The sequence below is a fragment of the Rhinopithecus roxellana genome, chromosome 6 (genome assembly GCF_007565055.1).
Source record: "Rhinopithecus roxellana isolate Shanxi Qingling chromosome 6, ASM756505v1, whole genome shotgun sequence".
Lineage (NCBI taxonomy): Eukaryota > Metazoa > Chordata > Mammalia > Primates > Cercopithecidae > Rhinopithecus > Rhinopithecus roxellana.
Genome location: NC_044554.1, coordinates 155,695,717 through 155,723,673, shown reverse-complemented (window position 1 = coordinate 155,723,673; position 27,957 = coordinate 155,695,717). Strand labels below are relative to the sequence as shown.

At 44.1% G+C, this 27,957-nt stretch overlaps 1 long non-coding RNA gene and 1 other non-coding gene across 3 annotated transcripts; both read left to right on the top strand.

Annotated features, from left to right (window-relative positions):
* Positions 1–27,851, top strand: LOC115898357. 2 transcript variants are annotated; one of them, XR_004058087.1, is made up of 6 exons: positions 1–126; positions 518–592; positions 7,276–7,380; positions 11,592–11,752; positions 14,796–14,860; positions 27,788–27,851. It is a non-coding gene; the product is annotated as an uncharacterized LOC115898357 (long non-coding RNA). The 2 variants fall into 2 exon arrangements; XR_004058086.1 differs by lacking the exon at positions 27,788–27,851 and adding an exon at positions 24,293–24,336.
* Positions 12,578–12,682, top strand: LOC115898427. The gene has a single exon (XR_004058162.1). It is a non-coding gene; the product is annotated as a U6 spliceosomal RNA (small nuclear RNA).
* Positions 27,852–27,957: the final 106 nt, after the last annotated feature.

Here is a 27,957-nt window from a genome sequence, read left to right as displayed (position 1 = left end):
TCGTGACTGTTTTACTAGCTGTGAGGCCACCATTGTACTGGCTACCATAACATTTCTTGGTTTTCTTTCTAGACCTGAACTAGTTATTTCCTACTCACCTCCTGGAATGGCTAATAAACACTAAAGGTAAGAGATTACCTGTATTTCATATTATATTTCACTGCATTAAGACATTCTTTCTCAGCATTCCTTAAATCACACAGAATCGTTGACCACTCTCTTTGGGGGACTTGCAGTTAGTTTCTTGGCTTTTGAAAGTATTTTATTTAATGGACCTCTTTTTCTTTCTTTTTTTAAAAAAAAATTTTATTGGAAGTGTCACATTTGCAATCCCACTTCATTCATTTTTCCATGGCTTTGTTGAGCCCCCTGTGGAGGATTACACTACAAGTTTAATTCTGCAGGTTCCTTTGAAAAGAGCCAAACTGAATAAATTTTAATACTCTGCTCTTATAAAGCATCTCCTTCTGTATTTTTTCCCACAATATACTAAGGTAATTCTGTGCTTATTTTACAGCTTCGCAGTTTCTGAAAAGATCATGAAGCTCTGAGAGTAGTGAAAAGCTTCCTGACATTGAGGTCACTGTGGAAGGTAAGGGTGAGTCCTTGGCATGTTTCTGTTGATTCTCCAGTTTAATAGTTATGTCAGTTCACTAGCTGCATGTTTATACAGATGAAGATAACCAAACTAATTTTACATGTGAACAGCTGCCTGTGATAAAGCTAAACTTCTGAATGTTTTTAACGGAGATTTTGAAAATCATTAACAGAAAATAACCAACATGGATCACATCATAAACTGGACTCAAAAAAATTCCTAAAATGCTTTTCCTTTATTGCAACAAATAAGGGTGCAGAGGGTCACATGGAATGTTTCTTCATCTTTTGTCTTCTTTGTTTTTAAACAGCAGTGCTTGGAATGAAAGTATTTCCTGCAACACCCTCTAATGTACTTCCTTCTCTCTGTGCCCACGGGGTCTGCAGGGTTCTCATATTTTCATGTTCACAATATTAAAATACTTCGTACAATACCAAAGACAGTTCCCAACCAACCATCAAATATGGGTATTTCTTCCATCTCCTCATAAATTTAAAAGGAAATAACTGCATTAGGATCTTTCTTTCTTTTTTTTTTTGAGACAGAGCTTCACTCTGTCACCCAGGCTGGAGTGCCGTAGTGCGATCTTGGCTTACTGCAACCTCAGCCTCCCGAGTGGATGGGACTACAGGTGCATACCACCATGCCCAGCTAATTTTTTGTATTTTGGTAGAGACAGGTTTCACCATGTTGCCCAAGGTGGTCTCAAACTCCTGAGATCAGGCAATCTGCCCACCTCAGCCTCCCAAAGTGCTAGGATTACAGGCGTGAGTCACTGAGCCCAGCCTAGGATCATTCTTTATGTCCTAAGTGTTGAATTTTTAAGTAAGAGTTGCAGTACTGGTGTTTAGTGGTGCAGTAATTTCCATTTAATCATCTGGCATACTCAGAGAGAGGATATCAGATGACTGAGAGTATACCTCACACAGAGTATACCAGATGACTAAATGGGGACTACAGCAAGTATTTAAACTCTTCATTCATTGATCCTGTTAAAGGAAAGCTTACTTAATAACATAAACTCTTGGTTATGAATTAGATGTTTCTCCTATGAAAGCTTATAGGCATCTTTGAGCAACTTAATAACAGACTATTTCTGTTCAGAAATGCAAAGAACTAAAAATATATTCAAACCTTTACTTTCCTCCTTTTGGAAAAGATCAGAGTATCGGAGATCTCTCCTCTACACGAGGTGTCATCCTTTCCTGAAGCAGCTCCTTGTAAAGTGCATGAGGTGTTTCATTTATTTATTTATTTATTTGAGACAGAGTTTCACTCTTGTCCAGAGTAGAGTGCAGCGGCACTATCTTGGCTCACAGCAACCTCTGCCTCCTGGGTTCAAGCGATTCTTTTGCCTCTGCCTCCCAAGTAGCTAGGATTACAGGTGCCTGCCACCACACCCAGCTAATTTTGTATTTTTAGTAGAGACAGGGTTTCTCCATGTTGGTCAGGCTGGTGTCGAACTCCTGACCTCAGGTGATCTGCCTGCCTTGGCTTCCCAAAGTGCTGGGATTACAGGCATGAGCCACCGTGCCTGGCCGAGGTGTTCCTTTTGGTAAAAAGACACACTCCGTGACCACACAGACCTGAGGCTCAATTTATAAAGATTTGAACAAGGTGAACGATGACACTATGTAAAAGGGGGGTTAATTCCAAGGTGACAGGAACTTTATAAAGAAAATTATATTTAAATTAGGCCTTGATGGAAGAGGAGAATGTCACCAGGCAGAGACAAAGCTACTCCTGATAGAAGGAATAGCATGAGCAAAAGTGCAGATTAAAAAGTCCAGGAAATGATGACACTCTCACCTTCTAGGGAGCATGGTCGTATATCTTGTTCCAACTATATCTGGTATCTCAAAAACTTTAGAGTCAGAAGAAGTCCTGGGACCAGCTGGTTCTAGGGTCACAGTAGTTGTACTCTAAAGCAATTAGTCCATACTGTCTTCAATTGATATATTGGTGAGGGAAGCAACTGAATAAGTAATGACCCCAAAGCTTCACCAGGATGGTGAGATGAGAGGCCACCACAAAGACCAAGATGCTCAGAAGGAAAGGTGGGACAGTGAGAAAACAAGCTGTCCCGAAGCCCAGTAACACATGCTTAGGTTGAGAGGTGGAGGAGAAGGTGTTTTATAGCATGGTGACACATTCTGCAAAAGCAGTGAGGGCTGCACAAGACAGTGGTGTGAGCCTCCGCAAGGAGAGAGTGCCAGGTCAGCGAGCCCTGGGGGAATACAGTCTCCTTTAAAATATTCTGGACAGAGGACAGTAGCTAGCAAAGTGACTCTGATTTCTACTCTTGGCCTCCCCTCCTAACTCTAGTATAAAGTGGCATTGTATATGCTGGTGCGCTGATCTCAGTCTGTGGATATTAGATATTAAGACTGGGGAGAAAATAAAACAGCCAGTTAAGGTGCACCGTTTTTACAGGCACTGTCAGTAGCATATAAGAAACAGCATGTTTCTCAAAAGTAAATTAGTTCATAGTAGTCAGTTGGCACATTTGGCAGGTACTTCTATGAGCTTTTTTTTGGTATCTTTAAACTCTTCATTCATTGATCCTGTTAACCCAAAGCTTATTTAATAACATAAGCTCTTGGTTATAAACTAGATGTTAGGAACAATAGAGAAATGAAGAGCTAATGTAATGAGTTAAAAGGATTGGGACTGTAGAAATAACATTACCAGGAATAACTTGAGGATTGTTTGCTACTGCAGCCAGCTGTGATTTTCCAAATAGGGAGGTGCCTGTTTTTCTCACATAAAAGTAATTGTGCAGGTGGGCTGAGGCTGACATAGGTTCAGTTGCTCAAACATGGTAAGACTGGCTTCCCTGTGCTTCTCTCCACTCTCCTTTCTGGTGCACAATGACCAGGAGAGCTCCTGTCATCATGTCTCCATCCATCATGTCTCTATCCAATTATAAGTAAAGAAAATGCAGCATGAGCCCTGCCTGCACCCATGGTCAGGAAAAGCAAGAGGCTTTTTTTGAATCCTAGCAGAATTTTGCATAAGCCTCTTGGTTTTAAAAAAGATGAATTTTAAAATAATAAAAGAAAATAAAGCATAAACTCTGAGGCCAAAGTGATAGGAAATAAATCTGTGCTCTGCCACTTAGGAAAATTACTTAAATTCTCTGTTTTTAGGTTGCACACCTGTAAAATGGGAGGAGGAAAATTATATTTGACTCATGATTTTTAAAATTTGAGACGTTATTTCTTTAATAAACAGCTGCTGTCATTTCAGAACACTTGCTATTTGGGCATTTAGGAATTTTTCACTATAAGGAGTGTAAAGAAAGACCGTGGGCATTTGTAATGGATTTAACATTCATCATTTGACTGCCTGACTGACCCCCAGAGCTGTGATTTTACTAAAGAATTTTTCAGAAGTCCCTTAGCCAGCAATGAGCCTAACCAGCCTCCCACTCTCACCATTCAGTGCTCTTTTGTTCTTATCTGTTTCCCCTCAAACTTGGTTACTCTCACAAAGTGATAAAAACTTACATTTCTTTTCTTTCCTTTTTAGAGACAGGGTCTTGCTCTGTCACTCAGGCTGCAATGCAGTGGTATGATCATGGCTCACTGTAGCTTCAAACTCCTGGACTCAAGCAATACTCCCGCCTCTGCCTCCCAAGTAGCTAGGACTACAGACATACACCACCATGCAGAGCTAAATTTTTTATTTTTTTGTTGTAGAGATGGGATAGTGCTATGTTTCCCAGGATGGTCTCAAACTCTTAGCCTCAAGTGATCCTCCTGCCTCAGCCTCCCAAAGTGCTGGGATTATAGGTAAGCATGAACCACCTGTGCCCAGCCCCCTATTTCCTTTTTTTAAATAACAACTTTATTGAAATATAGTTCACATACCATGTAATTCATTTATCAAAGTATGCAATTCAGTGGTTTTTAGAATATTCACAGAGCTGTGCATCTATCACCACAATCCATTTTAGAAGCTTTCATTACCCTGTAGAGAAATCTACACTTCTTAGCCACTATATTCTCCTCCCCCCATGCCCCTGTGTTCCCATAGGCAACCACTGATCTATTTTCTGTCATTATAGATTTGCCTAATCTGTAATTTTTTTTTTTTTTTTTTTTTTTTTTTTTTTTTTTTGAGACGGAGTCTTGCTCTGTCACCTAGGCTGGAGTGCAGTGGTGCAATCTCAGCTCACTGCAATCTCTGCCTCCTGGGTTCAAGCAATTCTTCTGCCTCAGTCTCCTGAGTAGCTAGGATTATGGGTGCCCGCCACCATGCCTGGCTAATTATTGTAGTTTTAGTAGAAATGGGCTTTCTGGGAGGCCGAGACAGGCGGATCACGAGGTCAGGAGATCGAGATCATCCTGGCTAACACGGTGAAACCCCGTCTCTACTAAAAAATACGAAATGGGCTTTCACCATGTTGGTCAGGCTGGTCTCAAACTCCTGACCTCATAATCTGCCTTCCTCGGCCTCCCAAAGTGTTGGGATTACAGGTGTGAGCTACCACACCCGACTTGGACCTTCTATATAAATAGGATTGTGCAATATGTGATCGTTTGTGGCTGGCTTTTTTTTCCCTCTTAGCACAATGTTTTCAGAGTTCCTTCCTGTCATAGCATGTGTCACTATTTCATTCCTTCTATGATTGAATAATACTCCATGGTAGAGACACACCACATTTTGTTTATTCATCAGTTGATGAACATTTGGGTTGTTTCCATGTATTGGCCACTATGAATAATGCTGCTCTGAAGATTCATGTACAAGTTTTTGTGTGGACATATATTTTTATTTCTCTGGGATATATACCTAGGAGAGAAAGTGTTGTGTTTTGTGATACTGTACATTTAGGCTTTTGAGAAACTGTTTTCCAAAGTGGTTACACCAGTCAGGTGCAGTGAGTCACACCTGTAATCCCAGCTACATGAGAGGTTGAGGTGGGAGGATCACTTGAGCCTGCAAGTTAAAAGATACCAGCCTGGGCAAGATAGTGGGATCCTATCTTGATTTTTTAAAAATCAAATTAAAATGACAAGAAAGAAATACCCAAACAAAGTGGTTAAACCGTTTTATGTTCCCACCAATAATGTATGTGGTTCCAATTTCTTCACATTTTCACCAACATTTCTTTTTTTGAGACAGGATCTTGCTGTGCCACCCAGGCAGGAGTGCAGTGGTGTGATCACTGCTCACTGCAGCCTCGAACTCTCAGACACTTGCGATCCTTTTGCCTCAGCCTCTTGAGCAGTTGGGACTACAGTCACAAGCCACCACACTCAGCTAACTTTTTTATTTTTAGTAGAGACAGGGTTTCACTATGTCACCCAGGCTGGTTTTGAATTCCTGGACCCAAGTGATCCACTTGCCTTGGCCTCCCAAACTGCTGGGATTATAGGAGTGAGCCACCATGCCTGGTCCTGTATCTCTTTTCTCTCTTCCTTTTTTCTTTGGTAGATTGAAATGTGTCATGTACCAACTATCCATCCAATGACTGCCCACCAGTTCCAAATTCACCCTTCACTGCCTGCTCTGCAAACATAGACATGGGTTCCTTATATGCTTCCTCTGTCAGCTGGTGCATTATTAAATGTTGTCAGTATGTTGTGCTAGAGGGACTTTGTAAGAGGCTGTTCTTTCTGATTGTGGTGTATCAGTCTCCACAGGCACTGAGCATCCACAGCACTGGGTTCCTGCCCTGCATGGTGCTCAGCAGCACCCAGTGACCAGCAGTTTCTCTGCACCTGCCTGGGTGGTTTTGTAGTGAGACAACTGTTCATTAATATCTTAATCTAACATCATAGAGGGCGGATTTTCAGCAAATTCCAGAGGGCAGATTGCTAACAACTTTCACCATGTGGTAATGCAGCAATTCTGCCATTGAATTACCAATGACTATGCCCTCTCCAAGAGTGGCTGGATCTCAGCCCTAGTGAGGAGTCTATCTCCTTGGTCACTCTATCTCAGTGTAGGGACAGTAGGGGCAGTTACTGCTCATTGTATCAGCTGGTCCTATACTTTTTTTTTTTTTTTTTGAGACAGGGTCTCCATCTGTTGCCCAGGCTAAAGTGCAGTGACAAAATCATGGCTCACTGCAGCCATGACCTCCCTGGCTCAAGCAATCCTCCCACCTCAGCCTCCCAAGTAGCTAGGACTACAGTTGTGTACCACCACACCTGGCTATTTTTTTTTTCTTTGGTAGAGACAGGGTCTCGCTGTGTTTCCCAGGCTGGTCTCAAACTCCTGGCCTGAAGCATCCTCCTGCCTTGGCTTTTCATATTGCTGGAATTATAAGCATGAGCCACCATGCCTGGCCTCTGATAGTCCTGTGTTCTCTAGAGTTCTTTTTACTTTTTGGTAGCCAATCTCTTATTATGCTTTGCCCTGTTACAATGAATAATTCTCTGTATTAAATTTTACCACTTTAAACTTTTGAGTGGTTTATGTCTCCTGATTGAACTCTAATATGCTAAGAAGGGTCCCGGGAGAGAGACTCACACAGATGGGATTTGAGCATAGGTTTGGTTATCCAAGGGACCGTGCTAAGCTCCTTGCCAATGGGAAATGGTATACTGGTGATTTCCAGGAAGTGGCCTCACAGTTTCCTTGAGGGACTTTACTGGTTCTTCTTCAGGAAACCCTCTCGCTACCCCCGTCATCACTCTTTCACTCTCATCTTTACTCATCTTTAGCCTCAACCGAGATGTCTCACCCCATCCTCTATGATGCAACAAGAAGCCCCTGGGAAACGTTTCAGTCCCACTCTGTACTTCTGTCATTGTGCTCATCACAGTCTGGTAAGTGCTGGCATATGATTCCTATATTAGTCCATTTTGCATTGCTATAAGGAAACACCTGAGGCTGGGTAGTTTATAAAGAAAAACAGTTTATTTGGCTCACAATTCTACAGACTATACAAGTAACATGGTGCCAGGCTGGGCACAGTGGCCCGCACCTGTAATCCCAGCACTTTGGGACACTGAGGCAGGAGGATTGCTTGAGCCCAGAAGTTTGAGACCAGCCTGGGAAACATGGTGAGATGTTGTCTCTACTAAAAATAAAAAGCAAATCATCCAAGCATGATGGTGCACTGATGCATGCCTGTGGTCCCAGCTACTTGGGAGGCTAAGGTAAAAAGATCTCTTTAGCCCAGGAGGTCAGGGTTGCAGTGAGCCATAATTACACCACTGCTCTCTAGCCTGAGTGTCAGAGTGAGATCCTGTCTCAGAAAAAAAAAAAAAAAGCGTAGTATCAGCATCCACTGGTGAGGACCTCAGGAGGCTTCCTCTCATGGCGGAAGGTGAAGGAGGAGCCGGCATGTCACTTGTTGAGAAGAAGGAGCAAGGGAGAGGGGAGGAGGTGCCAGGCTCTTTAAACAATCGGCTGTCACATGAACTAGTAGAGGGAGAACTCACTCATTACCATGGGGAGGGCACCAAGCCATTCATGAGGGATCTGCCCCCATGACTCACACACTCCCACCAGGCAACACCTCCAACATTAGAGATTTAATTTCAATATGAGATTTGGAGGAGACAAACATTCAAACTCTTATCAATTTCCTGCTACCCTATAAGCTCTGTAGAGGGCAGAAACTCTTAAACCTTGTTCACTGCTGTTTCCTCGGCACTTATTATAGTGCCTGGTATGCAGTAGGTGCTGAAGAAATATTTGTTAGAGCCTGATGTGTTGGCTCAAGCCTGTAATTCCAGCACTTTGGGAGGAGAAGGCCAGGGGATTGCTTGTACCCAGGAGTTGAAGGCCACCCTGGGCAACATAGTGAGACCCTGTCCCTAGAAAAAAATAATACACTGGTTGGGTGCAGTGGCTCATGCCTATAATCCCAGCACTTTGGGAGACTGAGGTAGGCAGATTACCTGAGGTCAGGAGCTCAAGACTAGCCTGGCCAATATGGTGAAATCCCGTCTCTACTAAAAATACAAAAATTAGCCAGGCATGGTGGCACACACCTGTAATCCCAGTTACCTGGGAGGCTGAGGCAGGAGAATTGCTTGAACCTGGGAGTTGGAGGTTGCAGTAAGCGAAGATCTGCACTCCAGCCTGGGTGACAGGGTGAGACTTCATCTCAACAAAAAAAAGAAAAGAAAAGAAAAGAAAGAAAAAAGAAGAAAAAATAATATACTTAGCCGGATGTGGTGGTACATGCCTGTAATCCCAACTGCTTGGGAGGCTGAGGTGGGAAGATCACTTGAGCCCAGAAGATGGAAGCTACAGTGAGCCGTAATCACCCCACTGTACTTCAGCCTGTGTGACAGAGAGGGACTCTGTCTCAAAAGAAGTAAAAAAATAAAATAAAAATAAAAAAAGCAGCAATATTTGTTGGGGAAAAAAAGGTGAACAAGGAAAGATGTCAGGAGACCTGTGAATGTGGGTCATGTCAGTAGAGTGTAGGGACTTGGGCAGGAGTGGCTGGACTTGAAGAGCAGGTTGGTGGAGACCAGGTCATTCATCCTAAGCAGTTTGCCCTGTAGCATGTAGATGAAATATCCCACGTTGCCTGCTGGTGACTGAACTGGACTTCCTGTTTCTGTGTTTGGTTTGACCATCACAGTGTTGAAGAAATGTTGAATTGAGTACCTTGCAGTTTGCTACAGTTTCCCCCGGTCTCCCACTCTCCCACGTTACTCGGGCCTCCTTCCTTCATGTAGTTTGCCTGACTCACTGAAACCTGTGTTTGCTATCCCTGCAGATGGGTGGGTAGGAGGCAATTTAAGGAGGAAGATTTAATATATGAGTTATAGAAAGATAAATAGACTGGGCACAGAGGCTAAAGCCTATAATCCCAGCATTTTGGGAGGCCAAGGTGGGAGGATTAGTTTGACCCAGGAGTTCAAGACCAGCCTGGGCCACATAGTGAGAACCCCCTCTCTACAAAAAATTTAAAAATTAGCCAGGCATGGTGGCATGCACCTATAATCCCAGCTACTCAGGAAGCTGAATTGGGAGGATAGCTTGAGTCCAGGAATTGAAAGCTGCAGTGAGCCGTGATCTTGCCACTGCATTCCAGCCTGGGTGATAGAATGAGACCCTATCTCAGAAAAATAAAGCAAGAGAGAGCTAAATAGATCCAGCGTTGGTGGGAGTGTGCTTTTGAGTGTTCTTTAGGAGAAAATTTTATTTTAACATTTTTTCTTCTTTAAGTTTTTTATATTTTCTTTTCTTTTCCTTTTTCTTTTTCTTTTTTCTTTTTTTTTTTTTTTTTTTTTTGAGGTGGAGTTTTGCTCTGTCACCCAGGCTGGAGTACATGGCACCGTCTCGGCTCACTACAACCTCCACCTCCTAGGTTCAAGCAATTCTCCTGCCTCAGCCTCCTGAGTAGCTGGGACTACGGGCCCGTGCCTCCACACCAGGCTCATTTTTGTATTTTTAGTAGAGACGGGGTTTCTCCATGTTGGCCAGGCTGGTCTTGAACTCCTGACCTCGTTACCCACGTGCCTCGGCCCCCCAAAGTGCTGGGATTAGAGGCATAAGCCACCGTGCCTGGCCAATTTTTTTTATATTCTAGCAAACCATTTCTTCAACAAGGATAAATTAATTGTATCCAAGGAGCCCTAGGAGCAGGGCAGACTCAGAAAATCAGAGTCACTGTAGTCCATTTGAGCAGCTTATATCTTCAGACCACTAAGCTGACCAGTGTCAGTCTGGGTCCATTCTCTCCTCTTTAATTTCTCAAACACAAAGTGCCCTGCTGGAATCTGAAGTCAGATATGCAGTAGATCAGCAGTGACTCTGCAGCCTGCTATGTTTTGAGGCCTTACGCTAGGAAATGTGTGGAATACAAAATGTAAGAGAAGGCTGGAATAGAGCATCTCCTGGGGAAACAAGAGCCAGAGATAATGGCGGTGCCCCATGGAGACAGCCAGCTGATGTTCGGCAGTGCTTTGTGGAAAGGGCGTACTTTGGTAAGGTCTCTACAATCTGGAATGTGGCTTAAAATATTACAGGCCTCCAAACTCCAGGGTTTTTTTGTTTTTTGTTTTAAGACAGAGTCTTGCTCTGGAACCTATGCTGGAGTGCAGTGGTGTGATCTCGGCTCACTGCAACCTCTGCCTCCTGGGTTCAAGTGATTTTCCTGCCTCTGCCTCCTGAGTAGCTGGGATTACACACAACCACTACCACACCCGGCTAGTTTTTATATTTTTAGTAGAGACGGGGTTTCACCATGTTGGCCAGGCTTGTCTTGAACTCCTGACCTCAGGTGGTCCGCTGCCTCAGCCTCCCAAAGTTCTGGGATTACAGGTGTGAGCCACTGTGCCCAGCCAAACTCCAGTTTTTCATGTTCCCTGCATAGGTCAGGGTCGTAGGGAGTGATTCATTCTAGCAGAACTCCCTGGATTTTAAGGCAGGTGTTCTATTTATTAATTGACAAAGGAGGCGTATTTCTCCCCTGGTAGTCTAAAGATTTTGGTCCTTTTCCCAGGGACTCTGTTTCCACTGTGAGGGTTCTTGGAAAACTAAGCAGAGGATGAGGAAAAGACCATGAACAAGGTTGCTGGTCCCTCCCTGTCCCACAAAAGAGCATACCTCTTCTGTAACCAGAAGACCCTTTTCTTTAGTCAAGTCTAGACAGACTGAGATGAGGGTGTGTGTGTGTGTCTGCATGTGGCTGTGTGCATGCATGTGTGTGTGTGTGTGTGTGTGTATGTATGTATGTATGTATGTGTATGTTGAGACAGGGTCTCACTCTGTCACCCAGGCTGGAGTGCAGTGGTGAGATCAGAGCTCACTGCAGCTTCCACTTCTGCAGCTTCCACTTTCATCCTCCCACTTCAGCCTCCAGAGTAGCTGGGACTATAGGAATGTGCCACCGCACCCAGCTCATTTTCTAATTTTTTGTAGAGATTTCACTGTATTGCCCAGGCTGGTCTTGAACTCCTGGCCTCATGGGATCCTCCTGCCTTAGTCTCCTGATGGGCTGGGATTATAGGTATGGACCACCTCAGCTGACCTGCGGTGATTTTTCAACAATGTGATTCCTCTTTTACAGAACCACCTAAGCTGAAGATTCCCTTGAGAACAAGGGCTAGCCTGTGATTTCATGGCCTTTCTTCCATTTGTGGTTCTTGCCAAGTGGAATTTAAGTGACCTCTTATCAAGATGGATAAACCCAAGTTTCCCAGTGCCAGAATATAGAAAATGGATGGACAAGTAAGTCCCACTCAGCACCCATAGCCCAGACATGGGGACCTCAATACACCTGGGCCCCAGACATCACCTTTCATTGTGAGTAGCTCAGAGATGACACTTTTGGTTGTTAAGTACCCACTGGCAGTAGTTTATATAACAGCAAGTGAAGGAATAAATAGTCACCAAAACATTTTCTGTTCCCAATTCCAGGATTAATTGGATTAGATAATTATCTTATGAAGAATTTCCTATGCCACAGTCCTGACCATATTTTCAAGTCAACAGAAAAATTCTGTTAAACAGTCAGCCTTCTGTCTCACTCTGTTGCCCAGAATGGAGTGCAGTGGTGCAATTATGGCTCACTGCAGCCTCAATCTCCTGGGCTCAAGCAATCTTCCTGACTCAGCCTCACAAGTAGCTGGGACTACAGGTGCTTGTCACCACACCTCACTAATTTTCTCATATATATATATATATATACACACACACACGCACACGTATATATATATAAATATACATATATATCGATACCTCAGGACTGACTCGAAAACTTGAGTATATGTGGAATTTGGTATACACAGAAATGGAGGAGCTGGAACCAATCTCCCCCATATACCAAGGGACAAATTATATCTGTTTTTTACAATTATACTGTAGGATACATTATGTTCCATGACAATGGTAATTTTTAGTGACAATTTTTAATTGAGTGAAATTACCATAAAAATAATAAAAGTAGCAGCTAATATTTACTAAGCTGTTACTAGGTGCCTATAAATACCATAGTTTTTTAAATTCCCCGTTACTCTTCCTTATTCCATGTAACCACTCTATCTTAAATTACTCATGCTTGGTTCGGTAGCACATATACTAAAGTTGGAACAATAGAGAGATTGGCATGGCCTCTGTGCAAGAATGACATTGCAAATTTGTGAAGCATTCCGTATTTTTTTTAAAAAGAGAAAAAAAAAATAACTCCGAGATTTTCACTGTGTTTGTGCATATGAGCTTTTGTTTAGGTTGAATTATATCCAAAGATGGTATTTCCAGAGGTGAGATTACTGTGAGTCACAGGGCATGAGCATTCTTATTACACTTGATGCAAATTGCTGAGCTTTCAGTCATGGTGGCTGTCGGCCTATAATCCCAGCACTTTGGGAGGTTGAGGTGGGAGGATTGCTTGAGGCCAGGAGTTGGAGGAGGCAGTATAGTGAGTCACTGTTTGTATTATTTTTAAAAAATTGCTAAGCTTTACCCTGGAAGGCTTATATACAATTTAAACATCACTAATAGGATAAGAAAATGCCCATTTCACTGCACCTTTGCCAGTACAGGGTATTATAATTTAACAAGTTATTTTCTGTTTAATTATTTTTAATAAATAAAAGACCTCATATTATTCTCATTTGTCACTTTTTTTTTTGAGACAGAGTCTTGCTCTGTCACCAGGCTGGAGTGCAGTGGCACGATCTTGGCTCACTGCAACCTCCGCCTCCCAGGTTCAAGTGATTCTCCTGCCTCAGCCTCCTGAGTAGCTGGGATTACAGGTGCACGCCACCATGCCTGGCTAATTTTTGTATTTTTAGTAGAGACGGGGTTTCACCGTGTTCATCAGGCTGGTCTTGAACTCCTGAACTCATGATCCACCCACCTCAGCCTCCCAAAGTGCTGGGATTACAGGCATGAGCCACCGCGCCCGTCCTGTTTGTCACACTGTAATATCTTTTCTTTTGTTAGCTTGTTAGCTTTATTTCTTTATTGTCTTTTTTTTTTTTTTTTTGAGACAAAGTTTCATTCTGTCTTCCAGGCTTGAGTGTAGTGGCCCAGGCACAGTCTTAACTCACCACAGCCTTGACCTCCTGGACTCAAGTGATCCTTCCACCTCAGTAGCTGGGACTATAGGCACATGCCACCATGTCTGGCTATTTTTATTTTTTATTTTTAGTGGAGACAGTGTCTTGCTATGTTTCCCAGGCTGGTCTGAAACTCCTGGCCTCAAACAATCCTCCTACCACCCTCTCCCAAAGTGCTAGTATTGTAAGTGTGAGCCACCATGCCTGGGCTGTCTCTGTCTTTTCATTTATTTATAGAGTTAATGTGTATTTTGCTAATTTGATGATCTATTTGTTTAATCTCATTAAATTATAAAAATAGTAAATACTTTTAAATAAAGAAGTGAAAAATTTCCTTTACTCTTTAGACCCACAATTTTATCTCAGGAAATAATTGCTATTGTGAAAATGGGCCATATTATTCAAGATACATACAGGCTAATTGGACATCACTTCACATTTTCATATTTTGTGGACATCTATGCCAATACCTATTGCTTTAAATCCTTTTCATGGTTGCATAATATTTTATTATATGAATGTATCAATCTATCAGTCAGCTACTGTAGGCATTTAGGCTCCTTCTAATATTTGCTTTGAGCTCTTTATATAATTAAAAATTAACCCCGTCAGCCAGGTGTGGCAGCTCACACCTGTAATTGCAGCACTTTGGAAGGCTGAGGTGGGAGAACTGCTTGAGGGTAGGAGATTACCACCAGCCTGGTCAACATAACGACACTTTGTTTCTACTAAAAATTAAAAAAAAAAAAATGAGCTTGACATTGTAGTGCACACCTGTAGTCCCAGCTACAGGGGAGGCTGAGCAACTGGAAGATCTCTTGACCCTAGGAGGTTGAGGCTGCATTTGTAAGCTATGATCACACCACTGCACTCCAGCTTTGGTAACAGAGTAAGACTGCGTTTCTTAAATAAAATAAAAATTAGATGGAAAGATTGCTCAAGCCCAGGAGGTTAAGGCTGCAGTGAGCTGTGATCGCACCACTGCAGTACAGCCTAGGCAACAGAGCAAGACCCTTTCTCAAAAAATAAAATAAAATAAAAATTAACCCTTTATCATATTCTCAGTGACACCATCCCTCCTACGTTTTTCCTAGAAGCCCTTGAATTTTGTTTGCTTTTCACATACGATTTAAAACTTTTAAGTACTGATGTCTGTCTGTGTCATCCCTCTTTTTTTAAAAAAAAAAAAAATGTCTTTTTGTCACTTCCAGCTGAATCTACCATGAAAGACTTCAGAGACCAGGAAGAGAGACTGACTGGGCAACATCTTATTCAGGTACGAAAAGACTTGGACTATGACTCAAAAATGGTCAAATAACAGTACATGCATCAAGTGCAATGGGAAGCTCTTCCGGAGGGGTGAGAGAAGCTTCCAGTTAAGGTGACATTGAAGCCAGGTCCTGAAAGATGAGGAAGAGTTGTATGAGAGTGGGAAGGGAAGGGTGAGGTGGAGGGATGGGAAATGGGCTGGGATGGGATGGAGTGAGCTGCCCAGGCAGGAAAACCAGCACTGTAAAGACCTGCACAGTGAAGATGGCACATTTTGTTCAGGGAATGATGAATTAAGTGTGGTGGGAGTGCTTTGGAGAGACAGTAATTTGCTTGTATGGAATTTTGCCTGAGAGAATTCATTACAATTTCTAATCTGTTGATGTTATCATGCATCACTGTCCTTGTCAAATAGTTTGGAATATGTATAATGATCACAATAACATCAAGCATAGTATTTCATTAGTTCTCGCAAAATCACAGGTAGGTGCCACAGTTATCCCCATTTTACACACAAAATGATGAAGACTTGGGGATAATAAGTGATTTGCCCAAGCTCACCTGGGTATTAAGACTGAGTCAAATGTTGGGTCTTGTTTGACTTTAATGCTTGCTTTTTCCATGAGCACCATGCATTGTCTCTCCTATGCAGTTAAGTAGGTAGACAGGTAAGAGAAAAATCCATGTTTCTACTCACACACTTCTGAGCAAATGTGTATGCAGAGCTTCTACACCAATTCTTCAACTCTCTGGATACCAACTGTATATCCCACAATTCCATTCTGACACCACCTGGAGTTAGTGCAGACCCCACAGATTAGGAGCTCAGTCCCACGAGACCACCTTCACTTCAGATGCCAGTTGCAAGTCCTAGGTTGTCACCTGTATTTTGACCAACCAGTTAGAAATCAGGGGTTCCCATGACCCTCTTCTTAGGTTTAATTATTTGCTAGAACAATTCACAGAGCTTAGAAAAAGTTTTTTTTTTCTTTTTGTTTTTTTAAGAGACAGGGTCTCGCTGTATTGCCCAGGCTGGAGTGCAGTGATGCAATCATAGCTCATTGAAGCCTCAACCTCCAGGGCTCAAGTGATCCTCCTGCTTCAGCCTCTCAAGTAGCTGGAATTACAAGTTTCCCACCACCACATCTGACTAATTTATTTTATTTTTTTGTATAGATGGAGTCTTGTTACATTGCCCAGGCTGTTCTCAAATTCCTGGGCTCAAGTGATTCCCCCACCTCTGCCTCTGAAAGTGCTGGGATTACAGGCATGAGACACCACATCTGGCCAGTTTATTTTCTATTACTGGCTCAATGTAAAGGCTACATCTCAGGAACAGCCAATGAAAGAGATGCACAGGGCAAGGCAAGTGGGGAGGGCCACAGAGCTTCCATGCCCTCTCTTGGGCACACTACCCTCCCAGCACCTCCTTGTGTGCAGCAACACGGAAGCTCTCCAAACCCTGTTGTTCAGGATTTTTATGGAGGCATGATTGATAAAATCATTGGCCATTGGCGGTTAAGTCAATCTCCAGCCCCTTTTGCCTCCTGGAGTTCAGTGGGTGAGACTGAAATTTCCAAGCCTCAAAAAATGTGGTTGGGGCCGGGCACAGTGGCTCACGCCTGTAATCCCAGCACTTTGGGAGGCCAAGGTGGGCAGATCACCTGAAGTCAGCAGTTTAAGACCAGCCTGACCAACATGATGAAATCCCGTCTCTACTAAAAATACAAAAATTGGGCCGGGTGCGGTGGCTCAAGCCTGTAATCCCGGCACTTTGGGAGGCCGAGACGGGCAGATCACGAGGTCAGGAGATGGAGACCATCCTGGCTAACACGGTGAAACCCTGTCTCTACTAAAAAATACAAAAAACTAGCCAGGCGAGGTTGCGGGCGCCTGTAGTCCCAGCTACTCGGGAGGCTGAGGCAGGAGAATGGCGTGAACCCAAGAGGAGGAGCTTGCAGTGAGCTAAGATCTGGCCACTGCACTCCAGCCTGGGTGACAGAGCAAGACTCGGTCTCAAAAAAAAAAAAAAAAAAAAAAAAAAATTAGCTAGGCATGGTGGCATATTCCTGTAATCGCAGCTACTCAGGAGGCTGAGGCAGGAGAATCACTTGAACCCGGGAGGCAGAGGTTGTAGTGAACCGAGATTGTCCCATTACACTCCAGCCTGGGCTACGAGAGCCAAACTCCATTAAAAAAAAAAAAAATGTGGTTGATTCCTCTGGTAACCAGCCCTTCTGAAGCAGTCTAGGAGCTGCCAGCCACCCAGGCATTTCAACAGCATCCCACATGCTTTCTTACCATGCTGCAGATCTGAAAGATCTTAGAGGCCCTTGTGTCAGAAACCTGGGACTAAGACCAAAAATTAAAACAGAAGATGCTCCTATTACCTCTGTCACTAAGGACTTTATAAGAGCTTTAGAAGCTTTGTGCCAGGAACCAGGGCAAAAACCAAATATATATTTATTTTCTTATATTTGAGACAGAGTCTCACTCTCCCACCCAGGCTGGAGTACAGTGATGTGATCATAGCTCACTGCAGCCTTGACCTCCTAGGCTAAAGGAATCCTCCCACCTTAGCCTCTCCAGTAACTGGGACTACAGGCATGCATCACCATGCCCAGCTGATTTTAATTTTAATTTTGTAAAGACAGGATCTTGCTATGTTGCCCAAGCTGATCTTGAACTCTTGGTATCAAGCATTCCTTCGTCTTTGGTCTCCCAAAGTGTTGGGATTACAGGTGGGAGCCAGCATGCCCACCAATCACAAGGATCTTTATAAGACAAAGGAGTTAGGAGAGTCAGAATTAGAGAAGAAGATGTGGTGATGGAAGAAGAGGTCAGAGAGGGAGATTTGAAGATGCTGCACTTCTGGCTTTGAAGATGGAGTCAGGGGCCATCTTCAAGGTGAGTCAACTGGAAAAGGCAGCCCCTCTGACGCCTTGTCTTTAGCCTTAATAGACCTAGTTGGGCTTCTGGCCCCCAGAACTGTAAGATGGTGGATTTGTGGTGTTTTAAGCCACTAAACATAGGGTAGTTTGTTGCAACAGCAAGAAGAAATGAACATGAAGCCAGGGGCAGTTGCTCATGCCTATAATTCCAGCACTTTGGGAGGCTGAAGTGGGAAGATTGCTCAAGCCCGGGAGCTTAAGACCAGCCTGAGCAATATAGTGAGACCTCATGTCTACAAAAATTTTAAAGAAAAGGCCAGGTGCGGTGGTTCATGCCTGTAATGCCAGCACTTTGGGAGGCCAAGGGGGTGTGGATCACGAGGTCAGGAGTTCAAGACCACCCTAGCAAAGATGGTGAAACCGCGTCTCTACTAAAAATGCAAAAATTAGCCGGGTGTGGTGGTGGGCACCTGTAATCCCAGCTACACAGGAGGCTGAGGCAGAGAATCACTTGAATCCGGGAGGCAGAGGTTGCAGTGAGCCAAGATCACGCTATTGCACTCCAGCCTAGGTGACAGAATAAGACTCTGTCTCAAAAAAAAAAAAAAAAAAAAAAAAGCCAGGTGTTGTGGCATGCACCTGTAGTCTCAGCTCCTAGGGTGACTGAGCCTGGAGGATTGTTTAAGCCTAAGGGGTTGAGGTTGCTGTGAGCTGTGATTGCACCACTGTACTTCAGCCTGGGCAATAGAGCAAGACCCTGTCAGAAAAGAAAGAAAGAAGGAAAGAAGGAAAGGAAGGAAGGAGGAAAGGAAGGAAGGAAGGAAGGAAGGAAGGAAGGAAGGAAGGAAGGAAGGAAGGAAGGAAGGAGGGAGGGAGGGAGGGAGGGAGGGAGGGAGGGAGGGAGGGAGGAAAGGAAAGGAAGGGAAAGGAAAGGAAAGGAAAGGAAGGGAAGGGAAGGGAGGGAAAGAGAAGAAAAAGAAAAAGAAAGAAAGAAGCATGGTGGGAATGGGGACAGATGGCAATGTTAAGTAGAATGGTCAGGGTTGGCCTCATAAGTGAAAATTGAGCAAAAGTTTGAAGGAGGTGATGGAGCTGGCCAAGGTGCTGAGAGAAGAGCACTGTAGGCTGAGTCAACAGAATAAGGGCATTAGGAGGAAACTCCCTGGTGTGTCTGAGGCTCTGGAAGGAGGCCAGAGGGGCAAAGAGATAGAGGGAGTGAAGAAGGCGAGGAGGCCAGGGAGGTGCTGGGCTGGGATCAGTACAGATCATGTAAGCCCTGGAGGCTATTGCTGGGGCTTTGGCTTTTACTCTGACTGAAATGGGAACCGTAGGGGTTGGGGGGGGGCGGGTCGGAGTTCTCAGCAGAGAAGCGACGTGATTTTTTTCCTGATTTAAAAGCACCCCCCTGGCTGCTGAGTTGAGAAAGACTGTGGGAAGATTTGGTTAGAAGCAGGGGGGCTAAAGTGTGGCAATATCCAGGTGGAAGATGAAGTCAGTCAATAGGATTTCCTGACAGACTGGATGTGAGCTGTGAGAGAAGGCAGGAGTCAAGGTTGAGTTTCGTTCTAATTGAATTATTAAGTAATTTTTAAAAACACTGCTGCCTTTCCCAATCCTACCAAGTAAAGGATGCTAGATTAAAGAAATCTCAAGTCAGGCCAGGTGCAGTGGCTCACACCTATAGTTCCAACAGTTTGAGAGGCAGAGATGGGTGTATGTTTTAAGGCCATGAGTTCGAGCACAGCCTTGCAACATAGCAAGACCTCCTCTCTACAAAAATGAAAAAAATAAATTTAATAAAATAAAATAAATATAGCTGAGCATGGTGGTGTGTACCTATGGCCCCAGTTACTCAGGAGGCTGAGGTGGGCAGATCTCTTGAGGCTAGGAGTTTGAGGCCAGCTCATAGCAAGACTTCTCTCTCTATAAAAATTAAAAAAAAAAAAAAAAAAAAGCCTGATATGGTGATACTTGCCTGTATTCCCAGGTACTGGTGCAGCTGAGGCAGGATGATCCCTTAAGCCTAGTTGGTCAAAGCTGCAGTGAGCTATGATATATACCACTGCACTCCAGCCCGGGTGACAGAGCAGGATCCTGTCTCAAAATACAAATGCGAATGAAGTGAAATTTCAAGTCAGACCAGTCCCTTCTAGGCTATGCAGGCCTTGCAACCACATAGCCGCATGATGGGGTTTGTGTGGCTGTGGATGAGGAGACCCCTGCCCAATTGTTGGCTATATAATCAGTTTATTTTTAAATGTAGTAATCAAATATATTTCATCATACTTAATGGTCTCAGATATGTGTGGGTTTTGGAATTCTCCTTGGAACAGGTTGCAACATCTTATTGGCTCCATCATTCCCTAATTTTTTTATCTTATCAGTTTTTAATAAGATCAGAATTGATATTAGACTATCTAATCAGTTTTGATTAAGGAGAAAATGAAATTGTGTTGTTCGCACTTTATCCAAGTCTGTTGTCATATTTGCTAAATCGAATCAATACTTGACCAAATGCAAAATTAAGGCTTCTTTATCATGAAACACTATGTCATTCTTGAAAAAGATGCTTTAAAAAAAAAAAAAAAAAAGACAGTGTCTTGCTTTTGTTGCCCAGGCTGAAGTGCAATGGCGCGATTTTGCCTCACTGCAACCTCCGCCTTCTGGGTTCAAGCAATTCTCATGCCTCAGCCTCCTGAGTAGCTGGGATTAAGGTGCCCGCCACCACACCCATCTAATTTTTGTATTTTTAGTAGAGGTGGGGTTTCACCATGATGGCCAGGCTGGTCTCGAACTCTTGACCTCAGGTGATCTGCCAGCCTCAGCCTCCCAAAGTTCAGGGATTACAGGCATGAGCCACCATGCCCAGCCTCCATTTCTTTTTTGTAGTCTTTAATAAACAGCTGCTATCATTGCAGACTTGCTATTTAGGCACTTAGGAATTTTTCACTAGAAGGCATGTAAGGAAAGACCATCGGCATTTATAATGAATTTAGCATTCATTCTTTGACTGCATGACTGTCCCTAGAGCTGTAACTTTACTAATGAATTTTTCAGAAACCACTTAGCTAGCAACTGGGCCTAACCAGCCACTTACTCTCATTATTCAGTGCTCTTTTATTCTTGTCTATTTCTCCTCAAACTTGGCTGTAACTTTACTAATGAATTTTTCAGAAGCCACTTAGCTAGCAACTGGGCCTAACCAGCCACTTACTCTCATTATTCAGTGCTCTTTTTTTCTTGTCTATTTCTCCTCAAACTTGGCTATACTCACAAAGTGATAAAAACTTGTATTTCTGCTGGTGCGGTGGCTCACGCCTGTAATCCCAGCACTTTGGGAGGCCAAGGCGGGTGGATCACAAGGTCAGGAGATCGAGACCATCCTGGCTAACACGGTGAAACCCCATCTCTACTAAAAATACAAAAAATTGGTTGAGCATGGTGGCAGGCACTTGCAGTCCCAGCTACTCGGGAGGCTGAGGCAGGAGAATGGCGTGAACGCAGGAGGTGGAGCTTGCAGTGAGTCGAAATTGCACCACTGCACTCCAGCCTGGGCGACAGAGCAAGACTCCATCTCAAAAAATAAAACAAAACAAAAAAACTTGTATTTCTTTTCTTTCCTTTTTAGAGACAGGGTCTTGGTCTGTCGCCCAGGCTGCAGTACAGTGACATGATCATGGTTCACTGTAGCCTCAAACTCCTGGGCTTAAGCAATCCTCAGTCTCCCAAGTAGCTGGGACTACAGATGTGTGCCACCATGCCCAGCTAATTTTTTTATTTTTTATCATAGAGATGGGATCTTGCTAGGTTTCTCAGACTAAGCTCAAACTCCTGCCTCAGCCTCCCAAAGTGCTGGGATTACAGGCAGGTATGACCACCTGTGCGCAGCCACTAATTATTTTAAATAATAGCTTTATTAAAATATGATTCACATACCCTTCAATTTATTTATTTATTGAAATCTGCAATTCAGTAGGTTTTAGAGTATTCCCAGAGCTGTGCATCGATCACCACAGTTACTTTTAGAACCTTTCATTACCCTATAGAGAAATCTGCACCCCTTAGCCACTACCTCCTACTCCCCCTACCTGCCTTGGCCCCCAGCCTTAGGCAACCATTGATTCATTTTTTGTCACTGTAGAATTTCCTAATCTGGACAAATAGAATTGTACAATATGTGATCTTTTGTGGCTTTTTTCCCTCTTAGCATAGTGTTTTCAAAGTTCCTTTATGTCATAGTGTGTATCAGTATTTCATTCCTTCTATGACTGAATAATATTCCGTGCTAGAGACACACTGCATTTTGTTTATCTGTTCATCAGTTGGTGGACATTTGGGTTGTTTCCGTGTATTGGCCATTATGAATAATGCTGCTGTGAAGATTGCTGTACAAGTTTTTGTGCGGACATATATTTTTATTTCTCTGGGATATATGCCTAGGAGTGAAATTGTGATATTATATGATGACTGTATATTTAGCCTTTTGAGAAACTGACAGTTTCTTTTCTAAAGTGGCTACAACAGTTGGGTGCAATGGCTCACACCCGTAGTCCCAGCTACTCAGGAGGCTCAGCTGGGAGGATGACTTGAGCCCACAAGTTCAAGATCAGCCTGGGCAAGATAGTGAGACCCTGTCTTGATTTTTTAAAAAAATCCAATTAAAATGACACAAAAAGAAATACCCAAAGTGGTTACACGATTTTATATTCCCACCAGTAATGTATGTGAGTTCCAATTCCTCCACATCTTCACTGACATTTTTGTTTTTTTCTAGACAGGGGCTTGTTCTGTCTCTCTGGCTGCAGCACAGTGATGCCATCACAGTTCACTGCAACCTTGATCTCCCAGGCACAAGTGATTTTCTCATCTCAGCCTCCTGAGTAGCTGAAAATTATAGGTGCATGCCACCATGCCTGGCTAATTTTTTTTTTTTTTTTTTTTTTTTTTTGAGATGGAGTCTCGCTCTGTCGCCCAGGCTGGAGTGCAGTGGCCGGGTCTCAGCTCACTGCAAGCTCCGCCTCCCGGGTTTACGCCATTCTCCTGCCTCAGCCTCCCGAGTAGCTGGGACTACAGGCGCCCGCCACCTTGCCCGGCTAGTTTTTTGTATTTTTTAGTAGAGACAGGGTTTCACCGTGTTAGCCAGGATGGTCTCGATCTCCTGACCTCGTGATCCGCCCGTCTCGGCCTCCCAAAGTGCTGGGATTACAGGCTTGAGCCACCACGCCTGGCCATCTGGCTAATTTTTATATTTTTTTGTAGTGATGGGGTTTTACCATGTTGCTCAGGCTGGTCTCTTACTCCTGGCCTCGAGTGATCTGCCCACCTCAGCCTCCCAAAGTTCTGGAATTACAGGCTGAGCTACCATGCCCAGCCTTTCACCAACATTTGTTATTATCTGTTTTTTTTTTTTTTCTTTATATCTTAAAGCCATATAAGAACAAGTGTCTTCAATTATACTGAACAAAAAATATAAACCCAGGGCATTGGGAGTCTGAGACAGAAAGATCTCTTGATGCAAGGAGGTTTTTGTTTGTTTGTTTGTGTTTGTTTGTTTGTTTGTTTTGAGACAGAGTTTCGCTTTGTCACCCAGGGTAGAGTGCATGCAGTGGCATGATCTTGGCTCACTGCAACCTCCGCCTCCCAGGTTCAAGTGATTCTCCTGCCTCAGCCTCCTGAGTACCTGGGATTACAGGCACATGCCACTACTGCCTGGCCAATTTTTGTATTTTTAGTAGAGATGGGGTTTCGCCGTGTTGGCCAGGCTGATCTTGAACTCCTGACCTCGGGTGATTTGCCTGCCCTGGCCTCCCAAAGTGCTGGGATTGCAGGCATGTGCCACTGCACCTGGCCTGATGCCAGGAGTTTTAGACCAGCCTGGGCAACCTAGCAAGACCTTGTCTCTACAGAATATTTAAAAATTAGCCAGATGTGGTGGTGGCTGCCTATAGTCTCTCTCTCTCTCTCTTTTTTTTTTTTTTTTGTCACTTTTTGAGACATCGTCTGGCTCTGTCACCCAGGCTGGAGTGCAGCAGTGCCCATTATGGAACAGTGCATTATGGAGTGCAGTGGTGAGCCATTATGGCTCACTGAAGCCTGAAACTCCTGGGATCAAGTGATCAACCCTCCTACCTCATTCTACCAAGTAGTGGGGACCACAGGTGCATGCCACCCGGGTCTTGCTGTGTTGTCCAAGCTGGTCTTGAGCTCCTGGCCGCAAGCGATCCTCTCACCTTGGCCTCCCAAAGTGCAAGGATTACACGTATGAGCCACCATGCCTGGCCCCTACCCTGCCTATTGAGAACCAAAAGAAGGATCCAAATTCTCTTTAGCTCAACTTGGGCCATTTCCCAATTGCTTCATCAGCAAGGAGCTGGTTATTGGGCTGTCAGGCCTCCCAAGCCACACAGAAATGAGGTGAGGGAGTTTTCCTGCTGCTCCACTCTGTGAGGAGTTGGAGGATGATGTTTACTCGTTTGCAGAGAGAGAGATGCCTTGTAGGCACCTTAGGATGGAGGGGACTCTGATTCCAATGTCCTTTTTTTCTTTAGAAGCAGGACCTTGCTCTGTCACTCAGGATGGAGTTCAGTTGTCCTATCATGGCTCATTGTAGCCTCAAACTCCCAGGCTGAAGTGATCCTCCCACCTCATCCTTCCCAGTAGCTGGGACTACAGGTAAGCACCATGACACTTGGGGAATTTTGGGGTTTTTTGTAGAGATGAGGCCTCACTATGTTGTCAGGGCTGGCCTTGAACTCCTGGACTCAAGGGATTTTCCTATCTTGGCCTCCTAAAGTATTGGTAATACAGGCATGAGCCATTGTGCCCACTATCTCTGGTTCTTAACCTTCTGCCTCCCTTTTCCACATTTAAGGAACACTTGTAATTACATGGGCTTACCCAGATACTGCCAGATAATCTTGTTTTAAGGTCAGCTGATTAGCAACATTAATTCCATCTGCACTCTTAATTCCCCTTCCTATGTATTTGTGCAGTGTAACATAGGACATGAGCTATTGCTGGGGGGTAGGGGGGTGTTGTTACCTTGGCCACCACAGTGACTGTTTTGTGCCAGGTACTGAGCTAAGCACTGGTGAATTAAACATGAATAACACACACTCCCTAATCTCCATTCATTTATGGGAGGAGCACCTCGCTTCCCATGCTCCTGAGAATCTGGGGAGTCAAGGAGGGCTTCCAGGAGGAGATGATGCCAAAGCAGAGAAGTGACAGAGGAGCTGAAGCTACCCAGGAAGGGAGTAGAGGTTTAAGGGGAAGCGTATTCTAAGCAGAGGGCATCACCCACTTCAGAGGCTCCCAGAGGAGTGAGAGTGGGCATTCAGGGGGCAGATGAGTTGGACATTCAGTTGGACTCCACAGCAGGTAAAATGGAGAGGGGCAAGAACAGTGAGTCTGCCTTGGAATGCAGGGCAGAGCAGGGGCTGTTAAGGAGTTTGGACTTAATCCCTGAGGCAAGGAGAACTGATGTAAATGGGGGAAGAGTAACATGATGAGATTCATGGATTAGAGATATGGTCCAGGCTGCTGTGTAGAGAAGGCGTCAGGGAAAGCAGATGGCTCAGTGGGTGTACTGGAGACCTGAAGCAGGGGAAACACTGAGTTTAGGGAGAGTTTTTTAAAATATAAGAAGTTTGATTAGTTTAAATGATGGTGGGAAGGAGCTAAAAGCAGGGGATAGGTTAATGATACGGGGAAGTGGGAGGAAGAACTGACAAGTGAGGTTCCAGAGAAGGCAGAAGAAGAGGAGATTCCCATAGGGGGATTAGCACTTTCTTTTCTTTTCTTTTTCTAAGACAGGGTCTCACTATTGCCCAGGAGTGCAATGGCATGATCTTGGCTCACTGTAGCCTAGATTTCCCAGGCTCAAGGGGTCCTCCCACTCCAGGCTCCAAGTAGCTGGAACTACAGGTGTACACCATGACCACACCTGGCTAATTTTTTCTTTTTTTGGTAGACACAGAGTCTCACTATGTTGCACAGGCAGGTCTCCAACTCCTGGCCTCAAGCGATCCTCCTGCCTAGCCTTCCCAAATTGCCGGGATTACAAGCTTGAGCCACCATGCCTGGCCTCTGCTAGTTCTGTATTTACTTTGTGTTTACTTTGTGCTAGAGTGTCCCTCATTATGCTGATCCTCTGTTAAAATTAATACCTTTTTTTTTTTTTTTTGAGATGGAGTTTTGCTCTTGTTGCCCAGGCTGGAGTGCGATGGCACAATCTCAGCTCACCGCAACCTCCGCCTCCGAGGTTCAAGCAATTCTCCTGCCTCAGCCTCCCAAGTAGCTGGAATCACAGGCATGCTCCACCACACCCAGCTAATTTTGTATTTTTAGTAGAGATGGGGTTTCTCCATGTTGGTCAAGTCTCTAACTCCTGACCTCAGGTGATCTGCCTGCCTCGGCCTCCCAAAGTCGTGGGATTATAGGCGTGAGCCACTGTGCCCAGCCAGAATTTAATACTTTTTATATTAAATTTACATATATATTTTTTTATTTTATTTTTTGATACCGGATTTTACTCTGTCGCCCACGCTGGAGTGCAGTGGCACAATCTCTGCTCACTTCAACCTTCACTTGTCAGGCTAAAGCAATTCTTCTGCCTCAGCCTCCCAAGTAGCTGGGATTACAGGTATGTACCACCACACCCGCCTAATTTTTGTGTTTTTTGTAGAGACGGGGTTTCGTCCTGTTTCCCAGTTTGGTCTCAAACTCCTAAGCTCAAAGCGATCCACACGCCTTGGCCTCCCAAAGTGCTAGGTTTGAGCCACCATGCCCATTCTAGTTTAAACTTTTGAGAGGTTTATGTCTCCTGATTGGACTCCTACAAATACAGAATTGATGCTAGGAAGGATACCAGGAGATAGACCCACACAGATGGGATTTGGGCATGGGTTTGGTTATCCCAGGAGCAGTGCTGAGCTCCTTGGCCAGTGGGACATGGGATACTGGTGATTTCCAGGAACTGACCTCACAATGACTCAAGCTACCACTTACTGTTGATTGTGATGAAATGCCAGCTGAGGCATATGCCGTGTGAGCTTAGGGGTGCTACATTTGACCATGATGGCAGTAAAGATGACTCTGAAGAATGGCATGGGATGGATCCCTTTGAATGCACTCAAGCAGGGGTCTCCAACCACAGGGCCACAGAGCCAGAGGTGAGCAGCAGGCGAGTGAGGGGAGACTTCATCTGTATTTATAGCCCCTCCCATCACTCGCATGACCACCTGAGCTCCATGTCCTGTCAGATCAGGAGCATTAGATTCTCCTAGAAGCACGAACCCTGTTGTGAACTGTGCACGTGAGGGATCTAGGTTGCACGCTCTTTATGAGAATCTAATGGCTGATGATCTGTCACTGTCTCCCGTCACCCCACTTGGACAGCCTTGATGCAGGAAAACAAGCTCAGAGATGCCACTGATTCTATGTTATAGTGAGTTGTATAATTATTTCATTATATATTACAATTAATAATAATAGAAATAATGTGCACAATATATGTAATACACTTGAATCATCCTGAAATCATTCCCTCCACCCCAAGTCTATGTAAAAATTGTCTTCCACAAATTCACTCTGTTTTTTTGGTGGAGACAGGGTCTTAATATGTTGCCCAGGCTGACCTCAAACTGCTTGACTCAAGTAATATACCCCTCTCAGCCTCCTAGAATGCTGAGATTATAGGCATAAGTCACCATGCTCAACCAAGACTGAGTTTCTTAAACCAAATAAAGATTAAGTGAGATTACTTGAGACCAGGAGGTTGAGACTGCAGTGAGCCCTGATTGTACCACTGCACTCCAGCCTAGGTGACAGAATGAGACTCTGTCTCAAAAAATAAAATAAAATAAAGTACAATAAAATATAAATTAACCCTTTGTAACATTCCTAGTAACTTTTCCTCCTAAGTGTTCCCCACAAGCCTTTGAATTTTGTTAAATTTTCACGTACCGTTTAAAACATTTAAGAACTTATGTCTGTCTGTGTCATCCCTCTTTTTCAAAAGAATGTCTTTTTGTCACTTCCAGCTGGATCTACCATGAAAGACTTCAGAATCCAGGAAGAGAGACTGACTGCAACATGTTATTCAGGTACAAAAAGACTTGGACTATGACTCAGAAATGATCAAATAATAGTGCATGCATCAAGTGCAATGGGAAGCTCTTCTGGAGGGTGACAGAAGCTTCCAGTTAAGGTG